Source organism: Mugil cephalus, chromosome 16, assembly GCF_022458985.1.
Source record: "Mugil cephalus isolate CIBA_MC_2020 chromosome 16, CIBA_Mcephalus_1.1, whole genome shotgun sequence".
Classification (NCBI taxonomy): domain Eukaryota; kingdom Metazoa; phylum Chordata; class Actinopteri; order Mugiliformes; family Mugilidae; genus Mugil; species Mugil cephalus.
The window spans coordinates 3,342,508-3,364,998 of NC_061785.1; the positions used below are offsets into that span (position 1 = coordinate 3,342,508).

The 22,491-nt window shown below is 41.9% G+C and overlaps 1 long non-coding RNA gene across 1 annotated transcript; it reads left to right on the top strand.

Moving 5' to 3' along the window:
* The first annotated feature begins 9,143 nt into the window (after positions 1-9,143).
* On the top strand, positions 9,144-16,332 carry LOC125022967. The gene is made up of 3 exons (XR_007114509.1): positions 9,144-9,230; positions 15,751-15,869; positions 16,123-16,332. It is a non-coding gene; the product is annotated as an uncharacterized LOC125022967 (long non-coding RNA).
* The last annotated feature ends 6,159 nt before the right edge of the window (positions 16,333-22,491 follow it).

A 22,491-nucleotide genomic window follows, 5' to 3' on the forward strand; every position in this document is an offset into this window, starting at 1 on the left:
GGGCAGACTGGTTGGAGATGATAGAAAGGCAACAGTAACTCAAATAACCACTGGTTACAACCAAGGAATGCAGAATACCATCTCTGAACGCACAACACGTCCAACCTTGAAGAAGATGAGCTACAGCAGCAGAAGACCACACCGGGGGCCACTCCTGTCAGCTAAGAACAGGAAACTGAGACTACAGTTCACACAGGCTCAACAACACTGGACAATAGAAGATTGGAGAAACGTTGCCTGGTCTGGCCGGTGGTGGTGGTGTCATGATGGGGGGGATATTTTCTTGGTACAAACTGAGCATGGTTTAAATGCCACAGCCTACCTGAGTATTGTTGTATGGCAGGATGCAAAAACCTATTCCTGAAAATATGGAGCCCATTTGTGGACAATATTAATGATGGACAACAACACGCAGTATATAAATATATATGTATGTATATATATATATATATATATATATATATATATAAAACATCATAACCTACACTGTATTAATTGTATTGTACTGATGAAAAATAAATACCACAGCCACAGCTAATGTCATGAACTGAACTACTCAGAAATATCTAAAGCAGTTGAAGAGCTTAGTTGCAACCAGCTCCATTAACGTCGTTAATGCACCAATAAACATAATTGAGGTGTTTTTTTGTTTTTTTTTAAACATTTTTCTGAAAACATTTCTGTAAACCTGACTAAGACCAACCAGTAGACATGCGTTTTTAGTGGTCATATTTTTACATATTATTAGACAACAATTTAACGATTGCTTCTCTGCAAGGATTTCAACGTAGCACCTAAGTAGGGATTGATTAAATGCACCTAATTAGTTTCCACCACTGAATTTTTAACAACACCCAAGTGAATATATTCAAGGGTAGGTTATAATCCTTTTGTGGGGGGGTAAAAAAAAAGAAGAAGGATTATGTAAAAATATGCAGCTGTATTACAAGGACCAGTACCATCACGACTTCCTTCCCTTTAAAAGAGACGCATTCACAAATTTTAACTCCCCAAATTCTGGAGTGACCTATGTTTAAAGTTTAAAGGTTTCTCGTTTCTGGAATTATTGTCACGTCAGTCGAAAGTTAATGCCAGCCAGGGAGGCAGATGTGGGTATGGAGCGTGACTCCGTGGGCCCGGGCATGTTTGCCTTGTGCAGAGGGAAGGAACACACAGCGAGGCGCTCTCAGGAGGAGCCCAGCGATCACACATCCACACTGACCAGATGCTCATACATAGTCAATGAGCACAGAAATTGCTTTTTTTTTTTTTTCTCGTTTCCCCACACGGCGCTGTTAGCTACGGGAGCCGGACGATCTCGTGGATTGAGAGATCACCTGGGATGCGTTGTGTTTTTGACCTTCTGACATAGATAGGTGTCATGTACAGGTGTGCAGCAGCTGTGACTAAACCTCTGTGAAAGAGCATTTTAAAAGTGTTTTTTTTTCTCACCAATAGAGAGTCCATTAACGCCCTGAACAAGGTTGAGTGGGAGTTTCCCGCCCTCACTTTCAACCTACTCTAAATACGATCTGAAAAAAAAGGGGGAGAAAAATAAAAAAATAAAAAGATTAAAAGAGAGGAATCTTTCCAATGCCACGGAATATATTTTAATAAACAGGAAATAGTCTCGAGAGAACGGGATAATCAAGCAGATTTGAGAACATTTCATTTGAAGTGGCTGAGAGAAGCCGGTGCTGGCGCCGTTCATTGGCGGTATCATCCGTCTGTTGTGCCCACGGGCTCGCTTCGGGGCAGCAGAGGTAAATAGTGCTCAGCTCTCCACCCCCCGTTCCCTCCTCCCCGCTGAATCTCAATTGCTTTCCTTTCTTTGCTTTTTCTCCGGGAGTCACCATAGATCAGCTCCAGCCCTTTTTATTGCCACCGTGTCCTTTCTGCCAAAATTGCAGACTGCCGAGTGTAAGAATTTGATTTGGTAACTCTGTTAAGAAAAGCCTCTCCACCTGAAAAATGGTCAGATCTTTTTTTTTTTTATTATTTCTTTACCTTTTCCCCTCTACTTGAAAGGCACAGAGATCTTTTTAATCCCATTATATATCTTTTTAGTCTTAGGACCAAATGGTTAATAACTCATCATCAAAATAAAGTATTTTCTCAGCAGAAGTCTAAACTGTCTAAACGATGTTTTAAAATGTCACAGAAAGCTTTTTGACCAGACAATTTCAAATTATTCTGCATTACATTATAGCTCAGAAAGACCCCATGACTGAGCGTAACTTGAACATAAAGTCTCAAACACTCCTAGCAGAGTTTAATCTTTAGGCTTTCAGTCGAGAAATGAAAGCAGTAAAATACTGAAGGACTGTTGGAAATTATGAATCACTTAACCCTCAAAACCTCCGTTATTTGGTTGAATTAAAACCACAGGGTTGTGGTTTGATTGGATTTGATTAATAGTGGCATGGCATAGTCCCGACAGCGTGAAAGCAGAAATTAATAATTCAAGGAGGCAGAACATATTTAGTAGCTGGTAGGGGTGGCACGGACCAGTTGACTAGTTGGTTTGTCAACTTCACTGCTGTGCCATGACGCTGGGTGTTGCACGACTTCAGATTTCGACTGTTATGTGATGAAAGTGAAGTCTCTGATACACGTTACTAATAAAAACCCAGTAGAAAGTAATGAAATCTGTGTGGTTGACCTGAATATGTGCTATGTGCTACATACTGTGAGCTGCAGATATGTATAGCCTGTATAAAAACAGGCTGCACCTCAGCACCACAGTGTGTTGTTAGATGGGAAAGTGTAGCGGGTATTTCTCTGCATCTAAAGCTCTAATGACTTCATCAAATAGCTGATATGCAGCCTCCTTCTCTCTGTTACCACAGGATGTTTGGTGAAGTTGTTACTTACTGACTTCCTCTGCTAATATTAGCATTAGCATGTTCAGATGCATTGCAGTAGCATTTAAGTGTTGTTTCACAACTGACATGTGAAGTCTTTCCACACACTTGATGAACCAACGACCCACTGGACCCCTCAAATGTCTTCTAGGAGGCGGCCATGTTGTTATCGACATGATGCTTAAAGCATCTGAAGTGAACAAACTGACTCAGCGACTAGTCTGTAGCAGTCGCTAGAGCATAAAGGTTAATGGAGCAGAGAATTATGATGACATACATTTACTGTGTAGCGTAGACACCGTGCCATGCATTTTACATGTTAAAAGGGAACAGGGGCCCCCAGGGACGGCTGATATTGGTCCATATCAGTGACAGTCAGTATATTTACATGCATGTCAACAACATAAAAAAATAAATAAATAAATATATTGGCTCAATCTGACTTTAACTGGACAACTTAAGCGCATGTAAGCACGTTACTCTGACTAAAATCAGAGTTCTCTTTATCCAGTTAAGACACCCAGATAATGACAGTGGGAATCAGTTTCCTCTGCCATGTATACGCCTTAATCAGACTTTAACTGGACAACGCATGCTCCACAAGCGCTGCATTGGCGTATGAGCCCAGAGCAAAAACATTCAAGAAAGCCGGTCACAGAAGAAGAAGAAGAAGAAGAGCCATCTTATCTGCACCATAAGTTGTGCACACATTAAAAAAACTGAACTCTTGTTTATTATATGACGTATTAGGTCAACCAGAAAGGGGGCCGTATTAACCCGATGAAAACACACATATCGCCACCTAGTGTGGAGGAGGAGGACATGTTCCAGTCAGTTAGTCATTTTTCTCTGTTGCATGTAAACTGGCACAAAGGCCACATTCAGAAAGTCAAATTTTGAGCATAGCTCCATTAAGATGTGATGGAATCCCTATAGACACTGGAACGCGTTGAAAATCTCCCCATAACATGGCCCCTTCTATTGACTGTTTGCTAGTCAATAGATACTGTGACAACAACTCGTTGGGAATCCCCCCTAATGTGGCCACAAAATGAAGTGGACCTACCTCTCAGGACACACAAAAAGAAAGCAAGACATTGGTAAGTATGAATGTGTGTTACAGTTAAAGTAGTTATTGCCACATGCCACTTTGTCCCGGTGCCACCAAGCATCAGAAAAGTTTAGTGTTCAACGCACAACAACAGCTAACGCTAGTCAGACAGTGTAGCAGCTTGAAGCAAATAAACTCTGAATATGTTTTAACAGAAGAGGTGTATTATAAAATGATGACATCAGTTTTGTTGCCAGTAGTTGTGTAGATAGAACACTGCGTCTGCAGTAAGTTTCTTACAACTTTCTCCTATTAGTAACGCATTTGACATCAACTCTGCTGTCAGTAGATAACATTATTCTGTCCAAACTGTGACTATGCTGTATTTAAAAGAGGAAGATATTATATCTGTCCATGAATGTTCTAGTATAAATGTTACACTTAACAAAATGTTAACTTGTCACTGTTGTTCATTAACTATTTCACAGAGATCTTAGGTGCTGAGTGTTTGTGAAGCACACACAGTTCTGTTATTAAACACCAAATAGTTCCCTCAAAAGATGAAGGTAGGAGGAAGTTATTCTAAGTCGACAGTGACTTAAGAAATAAGAGTAAGTAACGAGGTATCAGGATTACTTCATTGAGCCTTGGTATGTGGTGTTTGAAAGTCTTTAGACATGGAAGACATAGTGGTTTCATTTGCTCGAGCAAAAGCTCACAAGCAGCAGTTTTATTAAAAGAAAATTGCACCAGGGCTACAGTTTTGTAAGCTAGATGTTATATTTATTGTTTGATTCTTGTATTTTATTGTTGCATGGTGTGTTATTTTAATAATCTAAGCCAATTTTGCTCTTTTCCTAAATTAAAATCTCCAAAGTCCATAAACCAAGTCATGCCTCCCCAGAATGACCCTGATTTAAATAACCCCCCCCTCATCATAGGCCCTGTCACTGTCTGATTACATGTCCCCTTCCCAGCATCCTAAATGGGTTCTCCCACCAAGACTTTTTCAAAAACCTCCCGATTACAATCCCACCACTGTGAATATGAAATCACTCAGCGCACATTAGTGGATGATGCTCCTCGGTTAGCGAGCGCTGCTCTGAATGAGTAATTAAACTTCACAGGTTGTTCGTCGCTTTGAACGGAAGGGACGCTGAATTGTTTAAGAGTCTTAGAGCTAGCCAAGCAGGCAGAATCATTTATGGTCCGATTCAAACCGAGGCTGGAAGTGATGTATGAGCGTGTTGGGCTCTCTTGTGAAAAGCGCGCTTGTCTGGTAAATATTTGATTGATCTTTTAATAAGTGAGAAGCGCTGCACGGGGGAAGACACTCCTGCTTAGACGTGTGACTTCATCTATCCAAGACGGCCTAAATATTTTAGGTTAAATGCCGTGCATGGCAGCTGTATTATTACAAGCTCCAGTGTTGCAAAGCTGTGACAAACCTGAATGAGTTTTAATGGCTGCAAAGCTGTAAAGTCATTCTGCATAAAACTCAGTTGGGTGGATCTCCAACGTGTCAGTCAAGACCGTCAGCGAGTGACAAAACAGCATTTTCCCGCCACATTTGTCTCCGACTCATGTAAAAAGCCAAGTCGCGCTGAAACCTTTGATATTCCAAAAGGCTTCGCATTGCTGTCCTCGTCATATTATTTCATCTCGCTGCTCTTGGATCACCTTATTTCTGTAAACACCATGTGGGATAAACTGGTAATCTTCAAAGAGAGACTTGAGAAAACTTCTTGTTCACGTCTGGGAAAATTTACATATTGTCAGGAAATTTACATATTTTCTGGGACACAGCAACGTCTCGGCTCCTCGTCTCGGTTTCCTCGTCTCGATTTCCTCTCAACCTTCATGCTGGATTGTTTTGTCTAGTCCTTGAAACGTGAGGCGTCGGCTAATCGTTGTTTTTCAGCTTAAGATGAGATTCTCCTGCGCAGACGCATGCAAGCAAACATCAGTCATACCGTAGTAAAGGAAACGCTGTTGTTTTTTTTTAACTAAATGTCCACATCACATTTATCAACCGGCAGCATGTTGGCTTTAATATACCCCCGACTGTATTCCCAGCTTTGTTCAGGAGCGTCCCATCAAATTAAACTGCTTCCATCACAAATGAATCCAATTAGCCGAGCACACCGACTTTATTTTCCCGCAGTGCTGTGACGGCTGATTGAGTGGTGGATGTTTCATGCACGCTAAATTTGATAAATAATTCAAACTCTTATAATATCCAGATGCTGGGAAGCGACTCCCAGATGAGCCGTGCGGAGGCTGCAGAAAAGGAGGCCGCGAGTGAGAGCTTCTGTGGGGACGTGAATGAATAACATGTATTTTTGGATTAAAATCCATCTAGTGTAGAAAGAGAGTCATGTGCTGGTGCGTCTAGCTTGATGTGGAACCCAACAAACCTGCCAGATATACAATGATATAATATTAGTTTTTTGTTTGTTTTTTTCATCTTAAGCTGTCAGTCTGAGTCATGAAACTGTATAAAAAATGGACGCCACGACAACTCCTCAAAAGTTGCCAAACTAAAACACTAAAGCAAATAAATTGATGGTTTCTTTCATTTTTCCTTTCAATTAATGCTGATGTGTATTCTAGTTTAGTTTTAGCTATTTGTCGCTATAAAAACAGAATGAGATGGCAGTGATTGACAGTTGCCATTGGAGTTTCCCCAAATGCACCTGTGATTAAATAGCTAGCTGAAACAGCATTCCTGTCATTAACTCTGTGAGGAAAAAAAAAGTTTTTAGTTCGTTTGTTTGCATTTATAAAGTCTAAAAGTCTAAAAAAAAAAAGAGTGTATAATGCATGTTTTGCATAAAAAGTGGACTCTAGCTGCAGCCTCCAGCTCCCCCTGGTGGCTGGAGGCTGCAGTATAGGTCTTAAGCTCCACCTCCTCCATTTTAACAAAAAAAAGTGTTATACGCCTGTTTGTTTGTTGTTATATGTTAAGGATATCTGGCCAATATCTTGCTATTATTTCTGTGAAACCAGACCCCCCATGATTAAAAACTTTAAATAGCTTCTGTTTGGTGCTGCCCTTTCACACATTTAACCTCTGCAATTGTGGAAACTGACCAAAGGTCCCCAGTCTCCCCACATATGACAGAATAAAAAACAAATAAATAAAAAGGGTGACTCAGCATTGGAAGATTTTTTCTTTGTATAAAATGGCAAAATATTTGTCATGTAACAAGTGTGAAATGAATTAAAACAAGCAAACGTCAAACAGTTTTTTTTTCTCCAAGAATGGTTTTTGGGTTTCGTTATTTTAGGTAGTTATTTTAATTCATTTTTAATGCTTTCTTTTTTGTTATAGTTATTTGATGTAGTTTCAAGCCATTTACTTTGGGCTAATTAAAGCGCTGCTTATCAGTTAGTTTTAGCAATCTCATGCATCAGGTATTTACTCATCCACTGTCAACATTTTAATCGTTAGTTTTTTATTCATTAGTTATTCCAAGCCCTTTGGTGAAAGCTGTAGTTATTGATGGTAACAACAAGTGTGATTTAATGCTGAACACCAGGCATTAATTTGACTTTTGCCATCAGTCTGTGCACAGTTGTCTGCAGCTATTCATCTACCAGATAACCATGGCTGCTCCTCATTACTCTCAGCAACATTTTAAACTCATCCATTTCGTAGATCCTTTTTTTTTTCTAGCGTTAAATGGCAAAATCACTGTTGTGTTTTGCTCTTGATGCGAAAAGCTGCAGCTGTGGGGAAATGTCTGGCGTGCATTCGTCAACCCGCTCATGACCGATGACCATTTATCCTTCTGCATTCATATCCAAATATCTCTCAAATGCAAAATATAAAGTATAAATGCTGCAGTGCTTTCATAAGTGGACCAAACGCTAATTCACCAGTGTGTTAGCTCGTTCAGTGGTGGATTTATTTAATGGAAAATACTTGTCAATGGCTCTTTAAAGCTTAAAATGTTTGTCCTGGTTCCTACTGTTTCAGTCTCTCTTCCAGTTTCAAAGCAATCCAATTATTTAACGCGGCATTTATTGCACACATCTCAACGTGATGCTGAAATCAAAGTCTTGTTTCATCAGATTAGCTGTGCCGCTGAGTCTTACGACGCCAGCCAGGTAGAGAATCGTTAATATGGATTGCAATTATCTGAAGGCAAATGAAAGTGAGAAAAACGAGAAGCAGAGCAGTGTTTGGGTGTCTCCGTTTATCTCTCGAGGGCTGTTAGACACAGAACGCTTTGCTGCCAGAACCGAGAACAGATTCGCTATCTATGCAGCAGAATAGCGAGAAATAAAAAAAATAAATAAATGCTGTCTCGCACAGTTGACAGTTTCATGGAAATAAATAAATAAATAAATAAGAAAAGCAGCTGAGCTCACAGACTTTCAGATCTGGCAAACGCACAAATGTTGAGCGTACATGTCCCAGACTGGCCACAATGTCAGTCTGTCTTCTAGGGAATATGATGCAGCGCTAGCCAGGACGCAAATTGTGCCACACTTCTTTTTCTCAAGCAACGGCTGCCAGGCTGATTTACGGCCTCTCTGTGAGGTTGATAACTGCATGGTTTGGAGACGAATCGTTAAGGCAGAAAAATTAGTCATTTGAACCGTGGACCTTTCTTTTCCTCGTCGTTCTTGACAAGCAGATTATTATCAGACTGAAAGAAAAGATAAATAAATCTGATTTGTGTATTTGTCCAGAAGCTCTGATTAGACATAAACTATAGGGCATAGGTCCCCTAGAGGGGCTGCAGAGGTACTGCACGAGGGGTTGCAAAATCTTTGGTTGATTAGACATTTTTTATGGATATTGTATTTTTTTGTTGTGTTGTTTTGTTTTGTTTTGTTTATTTGTTTTTTTTTTTTTTTAATTTCCCCCACAAATCAAAAAATCTTTAAATACACATTAACACGAATATAGAGATACAGAACACATATAGTAGGTAGGTGGTCCCTACTTAATCTCCCCATCAATTTTGCGGTCCTTGGTCTGAAACACGTTGAATTGGATTTTCCGTTCAAAAAAGGACAAAAACATAAAAATAAAAAAATTAGTGGTTATTTGATTTTCATTTTAAAATTCAAAAATTAAAATTCAAGGTATTTTCAAGGTATATTATCGTTAGAAAACGAATAAAACGAAACAAAAAAAAAACGCCGGAACCGGAAGCTGTCGTTTTCAAAGTAAGAGCACGTATGAGGACGGTGCTGTGTAACAGAAGTTGATGGACATGGATCAGTACGTTGTTTTTCGAAACGGTAAGAATCTCAGTGAAGAGGACATGACTGCTGAAAAAATACGCTGCATATTTCAGGTAAAAACTAAAAAACTATGTAATCAGGGACTAGTTAGCTAGGCTACTAGCTAACATTGCTCTAATGTGTGCAGAGATTTCTGCAGATGATAAGCGTAGTTTTGGGTAGGGTTCTAAAGACATTTTAGTCTGGGTTAGCTAGGGAACCCACATAGAAGTCATATATTTGGGAACTGTTGCCATAAACACATACGTGCTCTTACTTTGAACCTGGCAACTTCTGGTTGCAAAATATGAAAGAAAAAAAAAACGGGGACTTTTTTTGTTTCCGTCTTTATTTTTCATTTTTAGAAACATTAAAATTAAAACAGACTTGTTATTAAAGTTTTGTTTCTTGATGCAGATATAGAAAAATGCCAATTTTAATTTTTGAATTTTAAAATGAAAATCAAATAAACGCTCATTTTTATTTGTTTAATATCCTTTTCTCAAAAGTCCTATGACCAAAACATACCGGACGGACCTTTTACCTATTGTCCCCATCTCACGCAGCAGTGCCACTGACCTCAGTAGTTTATAAGGTGCTGTTCCAATCAATTAGCTCTGCATTATTTACCCTAGTAGTCCCTCTGGAAATCAACCAGACAACAACTATTAGTGCATTTTTCATCCTCTCCCTGACACTTTGGCAGGAAAACCAATTGCAGGATAATGGAGGCACCATTACCACGAGGTACATGCTTTTTTATTATTGTCATTAATCGTTTTATTATCGTGCATAGTTTCCAAAAATAAGCATTTATTCTAATGCCGAAAAAGAGAACATCATGAAATTGTGTTTGTTTTAATTTGTGATTCTGATCCCCTGTCGTTCACATAATCCTCCTGCACACTTTGACCATCTGCGACTAGACTGCCGGCAGTTGTCACCAGTGCTAATGCAGTGACAAGGCACTTGAGGGACCACCATTAGTCTCCAGTTAGTGTCGGCCATCTGTGATTACAAAGCAGATTTTAGTGTCTTGTTTCTCCGCAGCCTTTAAACTACCTGCGGGCATTAATCTCCACAGACTCGTTTAGATGCAGCTCTGCTTCTCACATTTGATTTTCTTTTTGACCCGTAAACTTTTTTTTTTAATAGAAGTGGTTTTGTTGAAGCAAAGAAATATAAAGCAATAAAGCACAGAGCGAAGAGTGGACGGCCACAGCGTGCGCCCTTGTGTTCACCCCAATTCTGCCGCATAAGTTGTATTACAGGGGGAACTTAATAAAATTTAAGAGCATCAAAAGTATGTCCCCGGGGAGGTTTGGCGACCTTCTCGTGCGACGTCTAATATCTTTTGGCAGCGAAGAGGCTCAAGTGATCATCTGAAAGTCTTTCCCCTTCTTGTGTCTATCACAGTTAGCTGCAGCTCGGCCTGTCGAGGCAATTATCCACGGAGGAGAAGAGTGGCTCACATGTTCAAAGAAAAAAAAAAAATGCCCTTGAGTTTTTAACAAGACAGTGTGGCAGCCGTGATGTTGTTAGGTTAAAATAGATCTTTTTTCTTCATGTTAAAGTCTGGTCCGTTGCCATCTGGCTTCATTGGACTGAGAGGTAATAGTTTCAATGGGGAAGGAGGGGAAGGTTTGTGTAATTGGCACACATGGGGAAAAAAAAGTCCTGGATGAATTGTGCAATCATGACCTGCAGCACGTAGCTACTCTGGGTACAACTACCTCATAAAAACACTGTGTAATTATGTGCATTACATCAGCTTCCATCACTAATTCCATCATCCCGGGGGTTTTGTAGTAAATCTGTTGTGCTGCTTCTTTACACAGTGAACACAGTTTACTTTAGAGTGAAATGCCCCTTAATATTCTAATGTTGTGTACAGACGAGTCTTCTAATTGGCAGGAGAAAGTAGCCTACAATGTGTGCAATTTATGCCTCTGGCAGTTTGAAGGAACTTATGTAAACGTATAAAACATAGACTGTATATAAATATGGACGATATGTCTCCACTTCCTTGTATTGACCAAATTGACCTATTTTCCTGGGGATACGAGTGGCGCCATCTTGTTTCAAGCCAATATCTGATCAGTATGATCCGAGGGGCGGAGCCACGACATCAGTGCCCCGCCCACACTTCCTCCAGACACCTATCGCGTTTTCGTTTAATTAATGTTACGCTCTGCTCCTCCTCCACCAGTTACAAGGAAATTTTGGATTGTACGCTGTACTTATTTTTCTAAAAAAACTTATATTTAAAAAAAAATTTTTTTACGATCTCACGGGGCCGCATTACGGAGCGGTTGTCATGGCAACTGGTCAATGTCAATTAAGCAACGAACTGAAATAACGAACTGAAACGAAACTTATTCAAAAACAATGACGGTTGAACCTGCATCAACATTACATTAACTACGGAACATCGAGGGGGGCGGAGCTTAGGACGTATATTGCAGCCTCCAGCCACCAGGGGGAGCTCTACTTGCTTTGGCGTCACTTTAAAGGAGCAGTTCCTCCATCCATCTTCATACCATCTATGCTCATTACCTACCGACTGCATTGCAGAGGTTTTTATGTTTTCACTTACAATGTGTGCAATTCATGCCTCTGGCAGTTTGAAGGAACTTATTAAAACATCTAATTGGACGCTCACCGTATGGAGCCATCGCAGAAGTGGAACCAGAAATATAATTGTGGCAAAAATACGGTGCACATCCAAGGCAACTAACTGTCTACATGTAATATGTTTCCTGTTCGTTTGAGTGGATTCAGCCTTTAGCCGAGTCGGCTCCAGTTTGCGGACGGAGAAGTTGGACCTCGTCCTTTGCTCATCAGTATTCACAGCGAGTCTCTCATCCCGAAACGCTCTTGATAAGACTTGCCACGCTTTAATTTACCATAGAGGGGAAACAGGCAGATGAAATTTCTCCTCGGGAAATCACTCCCATAGCGAATCAATATCGCACCGACAAAAAAAAATAAAAAAAAGTTGCTTGTTTGATTTCTGTGTTCCATGCAGGGGTGACCTTTTGAACTACTAACAAAAAAATAAGTGTGAGACCTAATTTGTTAAAGCTACTGAAATGTTGCAAGGAGGAACGAAGTGCTTTAAACACACTGAGTTTGCAGGATGTTTAGCAAGTGCACTGATCGGCCAGAACATTATGACCACTGACAAGAGAGGTGAATATCATCGACCACTTTATGACAATTCAGGGATTAATTTGGACCTGGTGTTCATTCATGTGGAAGGTACTCAGACATGAAGCACTAGATCCCAAACTGATCATGTATCTGTGGGATGATCCACAGAGGCCCCTCCCCTCAAAGGCCCCCAGTAGCATCATTGTGTTACCAGAAACCACGAGACATGCATGCAGATGACAGTAGGCACGGGGGATATGTTCCCCTCAGATTTACAGTACCCCCCCCCCACCTCCCCCCTTTCCAACATAAAACCACAAACATTTCCAGTAAAACAGAGGATTAATGTCACTGCGGCGCGCATCGACAGCCTGACGTCTGCGTATTTCGAGCCTTAATTCAGACGAGTCGGAATTTCCGAGCTCCAACTCAGAATTTTAATCAGAACACCCGACCGTGAAGCCGGATCTCCAGCTTGCAAAGTCAGATTAATCTCCACAACCTGTCAGCTACTTCCGTTAACGGCGCCTGTTTATGTCAACATGTTGTTGTTCACACATCTGAGCTCATACACAAATGTTTAAATAAAATGTATTTTGCATGAGCCATGAAGTGTCGGTGGGTGATTAGCGTTCCAGTTTCATCACGTATGGGTTCAGTGTTGTTTATCCATTTAGTGGAAACCACTGGCCCGTAAGCTATTACTGAAGGAACTGCTTGAGCACTAGTTAAAGCCCAAATTTCACAAAAATAGCTTATTGAGTTGATGTCCACTCTCTGATGAGTCACAACTGTTTTGGAGGCACAAGGGAGACCTGCACAGTATTAGAAAGGTGGTGGTAATGTTATGTATAATCCAGAGAAGGAAATGATATCTCCTTTGTGCTGCAGTGCGCTGGATTCACCGACCTTTTATGACAGTCCCTTTGCACCAGGGGCCTGTATTCTCACCTCCAGCTCCTCTCATGTCCAGAGCTCCTTCAGAGCTCAGAGGAGTGTCGGTAAAATCTTTGACAGCCGAGGACCGGGGATGTTTGCCGCCCGACTTCTCCCCGTGGTCTCGTTACCTGGCGTTGCACCGATGTCTCTGACAACCACCAATTCCCATCTCTCCAGGAACCCGCGCTTGATCCGCTCCCTTCGTTTTTGCCCCTCAACGAGTCTGAACGAGGAGAAAATGTGAATGAGGGCGACGGTGACACTTAAAACAGCCGGCGTGCGTGTTTATATCTAAGTGATTGGGCTGCACCTTCTACCTTCCCCTGCCGGAGCAGAGTGTGGAGGCAGGCTGCATTCATTTTCATTAACAGTGGACAAATTGTGTTTGGGAGAGACTTAATCAGATTGCATGTTCTGTGGTCTGTAGTGTCTCATACGACCCGGTGCTCCATCAGCTGAGGGAACCTTTGGATTTGATTACTTGATTGATTTGATTATTCTGATTTAATCCAGAGTGAAACTACTAAGCAACTAGCGACCGTGCTCAGCTTCCCGAGAGTGTCCCTAGATTTGGACGGGTGTCCCTTCAAAAGTTGGACTCACACGTTCATTACTTTTACCCGTTAACGATCGTTTTCAGCCTGATAAAGGATTAAACTTGGATTCACCTGATGTATCTCAGGAAACCTTTAATCAAACGCCCTGACGACGAAAAGCAGAACAATAGCTGAAAAGTGTCAGCGAAGGATTGATAATGTTGTTTTACGAAGCGGCCTAACTGGATTACTGTTGATTTCTTTGTCCTCGTTGGACCTTGATTCTCTGCTGACTGCATCAGAGTCCATAGATAAAACCCACGCAGGTTTTCCTGCACTGACAGTTATTTTCTCCCTGCTCAAAAAGCCGAACTGCATTTTTTTCCTAACAAATGTCGATTTACAGATTTTTCTTTCTATTACAGTTCTAGTTACATGTCAGAGAAGGTTACTACATCACATGAAGAAATCAGTTCTTTTATGCAACACAAGAATGTGAAAAAGACATTTCTGCTTTTGGAGGCAAGGTGTGACTTCACATGTTGTCTGGCGGCTGGTGTCATGACTTTTCTCCTGCAGCAGTGTGTGCACTCGGGGTTGCACGACTGTTATGTGACAAAAGTCAAGTGGAAGCCGACTACATGTCTAAGTGACGCCCACATGAATGAATGCCAGGTCCAAAAGTTTCCCAGCAGAACACTGAATTGTCACAAGATGGTTTAACTGGTTTTAATGTTGTGGCTGATCGGTTTTACACAGTGTTGTTAACTGCTCGTTAAATCAGACCAAGACAAGAGCAACAGGAGCCAGCTCAGCAGAAGAGTTTTTCACGTGTACTTCCAGAGTTGCACCAAATCAGTCACATATCATCAGTCAGTAGCTCCGCCCTCCATTTACATATTTTCTTTCTATTACAGTTCTAGTTACATGTCAGAGAAGGTTACTACATCATGTGCAGCTTGTGCCCAGAAATCATTTCATTTTATGCGACGCAAGAAAACGAATAACACGTTTCTGCTTTTGGAGGTGTGAGTTCACATGTTGTCTGGTGTCATGACGTTTCTTCTGCAGCAGTATTCTGTTCTGTTCTGTTCTGTTCTGTTCTATTCTATTCTACATCCACAGTGGTGTATAAAACCACGGGCTGTGGTCGACTGTCTGGGGAAATTTTCTGAATTTTGCCTGCGGTGGTTTTTCTTCGCCTCAGTTGACCTTAGAAAAAGACGCTCACAAAGCAGATCCCTGTTATTGTTTCAAGGTAAAACCCCCCCGGTTCAGCTGAAAGAATGAAAGGTCGTGATTCTTACCCCCTGGGGGGCAGGGGGGGGCGGGTGGGCGGGCGGGAAGGGGGGCTGGGGGGGGCACGGAGACAGCCGGTGAATTCCGTCCACGATTCATTTCCCCGGGAGTTAACCCAATACGCTGCAGCATGCTAATGTCTTAATCGCTACACCGGTGAGCAAACAGACCTTTTGACATCACCAGAGGAAAAAAAGCTGCTTTGACAGACAGATGAGGGATGACAAGAAGCTAAACGAGACGAAGACAATGCTATTTTAAGCCTCTGTTTATCATCAAACCCGGTGCGGCTCGTGTTGTGATGCTCAGTCGGGTTTCATTTGGTTTTGAAGCCGGTAGTTTGGTCAAAGTGTTTAACTGATTCGGGAGCGGTGGTCTGCGAGGAAAATAAGAATATGGGTCCGTCTACAGTAACATCCACATAAAAGAATACCAGGTCCAAAACCAAGACAAGAGGAACAAGAGCCAGCTCAGCAGAAGAGCATTTCACGTGTACTTCCAGAGTTGCACCAATCAATCACACATTATCAGTCAGAACCCCCCCCCATTGCCCCTTGTAGTTGGCAGAGGCCCAGACCACACTGACACATCCGCGCAGTATTTCACTTTAGCACCTTGAGGAAACCGTGACTAGAAGGACTAGAAAATAGATTTTTTCTTTTGACAGAATGACGGACGAAACCGGTGTCAGCTGAAATTCTGCTGCGGCCGTGGAATCGTTGAGTGATGTTCTGTTATCTCCTGCGGGGGCCAGAGCAGCGAGGCCCGGCTGCACGAGGGCTAAAGGTACAAAAGGATCTTTTACTTTAATGGCTCTTGCATTTTTAAACAGCATCTCTTGTTCTAAGTGCAGGAGTCTCTGAATATATTTGTATTTGTGTGTGTGTGTGTGTGTGTGTGTGTGTAACTCAAAGCTTCCTGTTGTTCAGTTCAACAGTTTCAGAGCAGAAACTTTTAATCCACCGTTTGCAGACGCGTGTTTTCATATTTATCTGGTACAAGAACGTTTGCTGATGTTTATTGATATCATTCCTTTAAGGGGGAGGATCTGCACTCAATGACTGCAGCATCACTTGTAGTAATCAAGCAGCAACCTCCAGGTCTGAGTGATGACGCCCATGTGCAGAAATCTGCAGTTCACCCAATGGCCACTAGAGGCTCCAAAAGGGAGCAAATCCCCATAGACCCCCATGTTAAAAAGCCCAACTTTACAGCATCATTAAACATGTTTACAGCCTGGTACAAGAAATTGCTTTGGTCTTAATGGTTTATTTCACTATTCATGACGACTGTACGGGGGGTGAATGTTTTTCTAACACATTTGTTTATTTTTTATCAGTGTTGAAAGGAGGAGTTCGGACCAGTAACACATTAACACAATAACCTATAAATAATGATAACTCTTTACATTTAATGAACTGTCACGAACAAACAGACATTTATTAATAAAAATAAGTTTCATTTCAGCTCCGGTTTCTCAGGTTTGTGTTAAAAATAGGAGAAAATCTTTATCGAGAAAAATGGCCTTGATATCTTCTGTGTAACTTTCACATTTTCTTTGTCTTTTGTTCTTCCTCCTTCTACCCATCTTCATTCTCGTCACCTTTTTCTTTTTCCCTTCTCACCCGCTTTTCATTCTCTTTCCTCTTCCTCCCACCTTGCCCATTTACTTCTACTTCTCCTCCTCATTTCTTCTCTTCCTCCTGTTTTAGTCGTCCTCCCCATCTTCTTCTCCTCTTCTTCCTGCTTCTCATCCTCCCTTTTTCATTGTCATCATTATTTTTCTCCTGTTCCTTCTCCTCTTCCTCATCCCCTTTCTTCTTCTTCCTCATTTATATATATATATATATATATATATATATATATATATATATATATATATATGTATATTAGACAAAGAAAAACAAACCGAGACAACGGTGAAATGTCCTTCGTTAGTGTTTTTTCTAATCTTCCCTGACAATGCTGTGCACGTTCACGCTTCACAAGAGTCCACTTCACACATAAGTTCAACTAGTCCACATTCATAATTCACAAATTTTCTAAACTAGATGCTCCTCTCACCCATCTGCCTCCCGGTTATTTCCTTCTTCAAAACTAAATGAATATTTTTGCTCCACCGATGCACCACGAGACATGAAATGAAAGTGAAGGGCTGCTGCTTCTCACCCCTTCCTCACCAGTTTCCCGGGGTCGTCATTTACCCGCGGATGTTTTCCAAGACCGGAGGGATGCTTCAACGCTTCTCTGACCCTGTTCCAGCTTTTATTCACGTCGAGTGTTAGGCTGAAACATGATCACACGCATTAATGTTTAAGGTTACACTTCAGAACGCCTTATTAAAAGTTTTAACTTTACTTTGCTGCAGGAGGCCTTTGTTTCTGAGAGAACGCACCGCTGCAGAAGGCTTAAATTTTTCAGACAGCCCTCGTGGAATAGTGGTAAAAGAGTGTGTACACTGTAAAATGGAAAACTGCAGCGTCTGGTTTGATTCCAGCTGGACGCCTCCGTTGCAATCACCTCTCTCACTCGTCTTCTCGACACCCCTGGTGAGTTTGGACATATTAAGAACAGTTCAACCCTTCAACTCTTAAAGACTGTCTAATAAAAACTACCAAAGGCAGATTTGAGTATTAACGAAAGGTGGTACAGACATGAACCTGGATGCAGACTGCAGGTCTGATTGAATCATTCTAGTTTAATTTAGTGGCTCCATTAGTCGAGGAGTCAACTCAACGGGAATAGCCGCAAAACCTCATGGTTTCATAATGAGATGAACGTTGACAGCCAATAGCCTGCAGTTAATCATGCTACCCAAGTGCAAAGAGCATGTCTCAACTGATTTCGTTTCATATCAACGAGCGTGAGCAGCAAGGAGGTAAATTATAACGCGCTGCAGCCCGGTGTTGTGGGATGATTTGTCGCTACAGCACACAGATTCCGGCTCAAATTACTTAACAACAATTTAAGTTTGAATCTTGGGTTTTGCCGGAAGTAAAGTCAGGCAGTTGGGGGATTTGTTTCAGACCCATAAGTGATTAATTAAACGCAAAGCAATCAAGGCTCGTGTTCCTTAAGATCAATGACCTGAGAACTTTAAGACTTGGAGTCTGTTCTCATGCAGAGTCGAGGTAAACAAGCTGCCTCTGTGCATATGCGCCGTGTGCGAGGATGCAGCTACGCACGAATGCTCACTCATGCAAAACGTGTTTAATACATGCACAACAAGACGCTGCCTCCTGACGGCTACAGAGCGCTCATGCACAACAGAACCACAACGTTTTTTTTCTGCGCCAAAAGCTTCGACTCGAAGCTCCACACACGGCGCTGCACCTGATCTCATGTGCTCCCAGCTCTTAATGAATGAAAGATGAACGATGATGTGGCCCAGCTCCTCATTAACCTCCCCTCCCCAATCTGGGTACCCGTCAACGTCCAAGTGGGACTCAAGCCGACCTTAGGACCCTAAACGCCTCATTACTCAAATTTGGGAGAAGTGAGGTGATGGAAGTGGAAGGGAAATATATCTGAATCTCTCTCTCATCTTCTTTCGCGCTGCTTGTTAATAATGCAGCCGCACGGAACATGTGCCGTACATACCGATGACAGCATAGCACGTATACGGTCCTGTTAAAGCTGCACAGACGAACCCCCTCCAGTGGTTGAATCCCCCCTGGGATCCAGCTGTATCCACACATCCCTACTCCAAAGATTTAAAATTCACACTGGTCCTTGCAAACATAGAAACACAAGAGCGCACGCACACGTGCTGTAATGCTCTTTGACCTGTCAGTCGGCTGTTCCCACATCCACGCCGGTCATGCCTGTCACAGCTGCTTAGCATTATTCTTCAAGGCCCTAAAGCGTGAATATGTTGTTGCATATGTGTTTTCACTGCATACAAATGCTTCACTTGACGATGGAGTTGCCACGACATGTAACAACGGAGGAAGGAAGGGAAGGAGGGAAGAGTGAAGTGCAAGACAAACAGTCCAGAGAGGTGTCGGCTGAAGAGACTCAGTGAATTTAATGACTTAATGACTCATTTAAAGTGGCAACATGTGACTTTTGTTATGCAGTGTGTTGCGACCCAGCTCTGTTAGGGGTGAGGGAAACATTAAACCAGATGGAATTGGCCTTTTGTTAAGGTTTGTTGTTAATGATCAAGGTTAACAGCACTAAGGTTGGGCAAAGAAATCAGTAAAACAAAATGAAACTGAACATATAGACTAAATCTCCAAAGACAAAACACGTCCCGTGTTTTGTCTTGGCCGCACAATGTGGCTACACAAACCATATCTAGCCAGAGTGATACAAAAGGCGTTGAAGTAAAAAGTTCAGCTACAAAACAAAGTGCTTAAATAACAAGGTTGTCACTAACTAAAGATTTCTAAAGTAATTTGTACTAACGATAAGCACAAGTCTCAAAACACAGTCCAGTAAACCAGAGTAATTTATGTCCGTGTAGATAGACACATTTAATTGACACGTAACTTTACCTCAGTTACTGCTAAGTTATTATGGCTAGCATGCTAATGCTATAATGATAATACTAAATAACAGTAAGAATAGTTTAATTTTCACTATTCATTTCCAACTTTTAACGGTGATGGATGAACACGGAGACTGAGGAGAAGGTAAACACAGCTCCATGACTGATGAGGTGATTGGGCGACAAAGCATTTCACAGGCTCATTTAAGATATTTAAAGGGAGTAGATGCTGGGATATTTAAGTGAGGGCCTTTTACATATTGACAGACGTTGGCAATAACATTTATAGGCCCATTAATGGTGAAAATAAGACATTTATTTCACCTCTGCCCCATAGGGTTACACTGTAGAATCTAACCTCCGATTTGAGTTGGACAAACTCTCTAATATACGACAGGGCTATATACTGTATGCACACGTGGGCAGAGGGGTTTAAAGAGACACTAATGAGGGCGGAGAACACAAGAAACAAGAAACCAATCCAACAATTAAAAGGACGGAAAACAGAGGAACAAAGAAAACATTTTTTTTGTCACTGAATCTACAAAGATTTGTCTTTGTCTCCTAAAATTAAACTCTTGAGCTGACCTGGGATTACGCGTCAGGGGAGCAGTCGTGTTGCATCTCCACAGCAATTATCTTCACAGTCTGAGTCAGAGCAGCAACACTTATGAGCGAAGGGAGAGGGACCTCGCAAAAGTACAGTAGGAGCCTGGGTGTTACCGTAACTAAATATCCCGACTAATTACATCCTCAAAGCAAATGATAACAAAAGCACGGGGCCTGGCGCAGGAAGCCCACAAAACACAGCGAGGCAATAATATGGGTTTCAAATGATGGGGATTTCAATAGACGTGGGATGAATGAACACGCGCACACACAGAGCTAATTTTCTCTTACACCCCCTACATGTCGACGTGCAATTAGATAAGCGGGTGTTCGACGAGGCTCTTGGCGCCCACACGCTTCCATTTCAGAGTTGCTTTCATAACCGTACCAGCCCTTGTGCGAGTGAACTCCATCAAACAGAACCCCTCGTCATTCTCCAACGCAGGGGGGAGGGGAGGGGGTCACATCCCACTCACCCACTCCAAACTAGCAAGTTTCCCCCCTCTGTCACACAAAGTCAAAAATCCTAATGGAAGTGCTCATCCTCATCCTCCCCTCCCTTCCCCTTCCAGCCTGCCCCTAATAAATATGACTCCCTCACACTCAGCTAAATCCACATTCTGTAACGAAGCAGTTCAACATCAAATTGAAAATTCAATTCAGTCATTCTCTGTAATAGGCACCAAAAAATCAATAACGGAGAAGGGAGCGGTTTAATGATTTTGATTAGATTCACATTTCCGAGTGTCATCACTGGGAGCGTGTCCTTTACTAATGTTTTTGGGCAGTCCAGGAGATGAACGGACGAATCGTTCATCACCTGGGAGAGAATGTCTTTACCTTCAGTTTTTGTGAGGAAATGATGTAAACGTTGAGAGACCATTTGCAGAAGAGCGAAGGTGGAGCTCTGTGAAATAAATAAATTCAGAGACATTTGTGAATTATTAAAGACGTGGACGCAATTTTGAATTTCTTCATAAAGGTGTCAGCATGATTGAAAGTTTGCACCTGTGAATGACCGATGGCACCCAAGGGTCACATCTTCTTTGAACACACGGCTGAAAAATAATTTAAACTAATGAGTGCAACATAAACCTATGTGGTGGAAGACGCACAGAAGACGCACTAGTGGTTGCACGACCTCAAGAGGAGGCCGACTAGTCTCTGATGACGTCAACTAGAAAAACCCAGTAGAAAGTCATGAAATCTATATTCTTGACCTGAATACATGTGCTACATACTGTGAGCTGCAGATATGTATAGCCTGTATAAAAACAGGCTGCAACTCAGCACCACCAATATTCATTAACACACAAGATGTTAAAATCCCTTGTCCCAAGATCCCACGCAACACGCATTTAGAAGCTCAGTCCAATTGAAAACCAACCAGCAGGTTAGCTACCAGCAAGAAGACACTAGCTACCTAGCTTAGCCACCAGCAGTAGGCAGTATGCAGCATGTCATTGGGGTTTTCAAGTGGGCAGCTCCCTTTACCGATGTTTCATTATGTTAGACCCAGGGGCGGCTGTGACTCAGTAGGTAGATTGGATTGTGCACAAACCGGAGGGTTAGCAGTTGTGCTGAAGTGTCCTTGAGCAAGACACTGAACTCCCAGTTGCTCCCAGTGTGTGAATGTGTTGAGTACCAATAGGTAGAAAAGCACTATATAAAAGCAAGGCCATGTAGCATTTACCACAACACCCCAAGAATGCTTAACAGAGAGTTCCACTGTGCAAACCGCACAACCCCATTTTCCCCACCATTCACTGACATTGACCTAGCCCTTTTTATGCAGCAATCAGAGCAAACAATCAAACTTAATTGAAACGTTAGCATTTAATAGTCCTCCACAGTGTGTTGTTGGATGGGATAGTGTAGCAGGTATTTCTCTGAAGCTAAAGGTCTAATAATTTATCAAATAGTTGATGTGCAGCCTTAGCTTTCTTACTGCCCGCCTAGATTTAATTTTACTTAAGTTCAGTTGCCTTTATTCAACGCCTTTTGGATTACCATGACCTGGATGACTGAGAACCTTCACAGACTAAATTTTACTTAAAACTGTGAAATCATTGCTCCTTAACAAACATTTAACTCTTTCCGTTAACAGAACCGATCCATTGGATGATGCCTCCTCATGCCTAAAACACACTCATGCCGGATTTCTCTGACAGCTCTCAAGGACATCTCGTCCCCTGTGGTTTTGCCACTGATCCGTCCGCAGCAGGTTCACACCTCCAACACCGTGCACGCAACATGCACACTTGCTCTGAAATGCACAAACCACACTCCGGTGAACACTTCACCTGC